This window comes from Marmota monax, unplaced genomic scaffold (assembly GCF_021218885.2).
Source record: "Marmota monax isolate L192 unplaced genomic scaffold, Marmota_monax_Labrador192_F-V1.1 WCK01_AAM20220418_F8-fsc00066, whole genome shotgun sequence".
NCBI lineage: Eukaryota > Metazoa > Chordata > Mammalia > Rodentia > Sciuridae > Marmota > Marmota monax.
In genome coordinates, this window is record NW_026692805.1 from 10,039,103 (window position 1) to 10,043,153 (window position 4,051).

The following is a 4,051-nucleotide window of genomic DNA, read 5'->3' on the forward strand; positions in this document are numbered from 1 at the left end:
AGGCACAGACTGTGTCTCTGTTCTAGTAGTTTGTTTGTATTTGTATTTGTTTTGTTTTGTTTTGGGTTCTGGGGGTTTTACCCAGAAGCACTCTTCCATTGAGCTACTCTCTCAACCCTTTTAATTTTTTGAGACAAATTATCTTTAAAGTTGGTCTTGAATTTGTGATCTTTTTTCTTCAGCCTCTGAGTAGCTGAGATTAGAGGTGTCCCCAGTTTCTACTAGTAACTTAAAAGAAGGAAGAATACACACCAATCAAGTAACTTATGATTCTACTAAAGATGACTCGTGACAGGTATGCCTGTATGAAGAGTGCACTGCGTGTCAACACTGGGCTTTTGTATTTAGTATATCCTACCTTTCCTTGGGTCATAGAAGTTTGTCCTTTACACTTAGTAATTCATGACAGCTCATAATTTCTCCATCTTTTAGAACATAATTTGGTTAAATCTGAGCTACATCCCTTTTATTTTAGTGATCAACAGCTAGGATACAAAGAGTAAACCCTGGAGTATAGACACCATATTTGCATGTAGTATGCTGAGCCCTGCCCACTGTGAATAATCCACTCTCATTGCTGACAGCTACTGGTGGATGGTTTAATTAATTATTAGCTGCATAAACTGTGGTGGCCTTCCCTATATTGAATGCTAACACCCTCTTTTCATAAGATAATTCTTAGCATTTTTTTGCAGATATTTCTAATAGCTACATAGTGTTCATTTATATGGTTTGTGATGAATTGATTTTACTAGTTTCTTTATAAATCAAATTAGAGAGATAAAGCCCCTTGTTCGCCCAAATTTACTCTGTGTTCACTTCCACTATGCAGAGGAAGTAGGGTGTCTTCTGGTTTTTTGTTTTTCATGTACTGATTTGGCAAGGACCCCAGCAGAGTAGATGAGAGAACAGTCTCTGGCACTGGGGTCCTGGGGTCAAGGACTTGCTCCACCAAGGTGATCTTCCTGAAGTAACTCAGCTTCACTGATCCTACACTTTGTTCTCCTTGTTCAGTAGTGATAATAGTGTATCTATTTCCTGGCATGATGTGGGGGCTCAATGACAGCATTTTGTTGAAGCCTTCAGCACCACCTATGTATAGCAGAGCAAGCCACATCCGGGGTTTCTGCTTGCTGGCTTTACAGTATATCTTAGAGGGATTAACAACTTTGTTCATTGAATCCTGAGAATTGACAAACCCTCATTTTGGATAAAGGGGAAATTGAATGTAAATATAATGTGGTACTCTTTCTGTGACTTTCTCCCATGTAAATCATTAGCAGATGACTTTCTTTAGACCCAAAATGTCATTTGATTATTGTAGAACAACATGAAGTTCTGACATTTCCTTGGGAACACACAGGTCACTAGAGTGTACAGCCAGGTGTTCCTGAGTGGACCACCTGGCTCAAGTTCTAGTATCTGGTGTCATGTTCAGTTGATACAATATTGTTAAAATTCCAGGTCTTAATTTCTGAATAAATAAGTCATGGTTCATAAATTGGTATTATAATGGTGTTTAACCAACACACAAATAATACTTCTGTAGAATACTTTCTTGGGAAGTTAGCACATAGATAGATGTCAGTGATTTTCTCCTGGCTAAGTATTTTTCATTGAGAGCCATTTGTAGGACATTGGTACATATGTGGGCATAGGAGAGGGAGGAATGAGAGACATAGGACAGTGGAGAAGAGCGATGCAGAGGGGGAGAGGTAGTAAGTAAGGGCAAGTCATCATTGCTGTCTGCTCCCTCTTCTATACCTTTTTTTGTTTGTTTGTTTGTTTGTTTGTTTGTTCTCTTGCTGGAAGCAATCTTCCCAGTCCTGAATATTGTGAATCTTTATGTTTAACCTGGAGCCTTTATTCTTCTTGAGCTAACTCTCTGCAGGTGTTCTCATCATGCCATGATTTAATTACCACAGAGTTACTCAAAGTGCCCCAGTGTTGATCCTTAACAAAGACACCTGCTTTGAGGGGAGGATGTGTGCATCCCAGCCTGCAGGTGATGTGTTCCTCAGTGTATGATGAAGCAGGGTCACCTGAAGGTTCTTGATCATCTGAGCTCCTGGGCCACTTATCTGGCTGTACAGCCAGGAACACTGAGTCATCCTGGACACCTCCTTTTGTCTTAACCCTGTGTCCAGCCCATCATTAGTCCCTCCAGGTATAGCTCCAATCTGTCTCCTTCTCCCCACTACCCCCATGTAGGCTGTCACCAACTATTACTCAGACTACCCACACTCTCCTAACTGGTTCTCCCACCCTCTCTCTACATTCTGCACATGGAATCACACATTTACCATGCACATATGTGTCCCCACACACAGGTTGCTTAAAGCACTTCAGTGGCTTCTCGTTGCTCTTGAACCCCATATCATCACAAGAGCTGCAAGGTGTTCTATCTCTGTTCCTTACCCTTCCTTATTCCCTGTCTTCCAGCCCCCATGAACTCCTCCAGTGAGTTCACTTTTTGCTGCCTTTTCTATTCTCTTTCCCTTCACTAGAAAGTTCTCTGCCTCTTCCCTGCTTACACTGTTTCCACTTATGTCACTTCTTTGTTAGGGATTTTCCCATCAATTTTTGTCCTCTCTTAGAGCACCTTACAGAATTTTTGTAGCTCTAATTTCAATATATAATCTTTCTTGTCAAAGTTATTTAATATTTGCCTTTCCCGTGGAACTCAAATCTTCCTGGAGGCAGATACCATGATTATTCTTATGACTTTAATTTTTTAGAGCAGCTTTAGGTCTCCAGAAGAAGTGGGGAGGTGGGAAGGGATTCTCCCATGCCATGCAAGGCCCCATCATCCACAAAGGTGCCTTTGTTACACTGATGAACCTGCACTGATGCATCATTAGCACCTGGTGTCCACAGCAGGGGCTCAAAAGCACAGTTATGATGTGAGTTCTAGCATGGTGTTCTCCACACATTTCTCCAGATGACTTCTTGCTCACATATCATGAATATTTCCCAAATGTTTATATTTTTTTATTTTATCCTTTTTCATCTCAGGCTTCTTTGAGTTTCCTTCTGGTTTCTGATGCCCCAGAACAAACCTGGTGCCTAGGAGTTGGTTGGAGTCTCCCTTCCTTCACTCATGGCTTCTAATCACATTTTAACTCCGACTACTTTTCTGTTTTCAGCCCCCTTTTAAATGATACATTTTTTATTTAGAAAATACATTTGTGGGCTGGGGCTATAGCTCAGTGGTAGAACACCCACCTCACATGTGTAAGGCACTGGGTTCAATCATCAGCACCACACAACAATAAGTAAAGAAAGATATTGGTGTCCATCTAAAACTAAAAAAAATAAATAAATAAAAATAAAAATTAAAAATTTGGGTATCTGTTCCTCTATCAATCTCTCCATTGATCCATCCAGGCAGATATATGTCCAGATGGATAAGTAGACCTCTATATACATGGATATTTAGATAGGTAGGCAGGTACGCAGGTAGCAGGATATGGTGTATGTATTCAGTGTAAGAGGTCATTCATTGCAGCTTTGTTTAAAATAGCTGAAGGCTGAAGATCACCTTGAAGACAATGAAAAGAAAACATGGATGCAGTTGATGCTGAAAATCAGGTGAACTGGAAGAAAAAACATGACTTTATGAATCAAGTGTTGGAATTCCAACACACACTTGAAGATCTCTCTCTGCAAGAGTAGTTGCAGTTAACGAAGAAAATCTGAATCTAAAATCAGAAAACCAAGTTCTTTAACAATATATAGAAAACCTATGTCTGCTTCTAGTGTTTTTCAAACTGACACAAAAAGCAAAAGAAAGTAAGGGATTTGTTTCCCTTCTGTTTTATGGAATTTCTGCTGATCATTTTTTTTCCTTTAAAACTTGGATAGATTCTAAAAGTTACAGTACCTTTGTTTGTGGCTTCATTGAATATTTATGAAGATAATGGCAGATCTAGGTAAAATTAACTGCATATCTAGAGACTTCCATGAATTTGTGTATTATGTTAGTCTATGAAAATGTGCAAATGTATTGTAGAGACTTTATAATTAGAATTGAATATGTTTATGAGACTTG

The 4,051-nt window shown here is 39.4% G+C and overlaps 1 pseudogene; it reads left to right on the plus strand.

Moving 5' to 3' along the window:
- Positions 1 to 2,562: 2,562 nt before the first annotated feature.
- Positions 2,563 to 3,796, plus strand: LOC124095122 (short coiled-coil protein-like; annotated as a pseudogene).
- Positions 3,797 to 4,051: the final 255 nt, after the last annotated feature.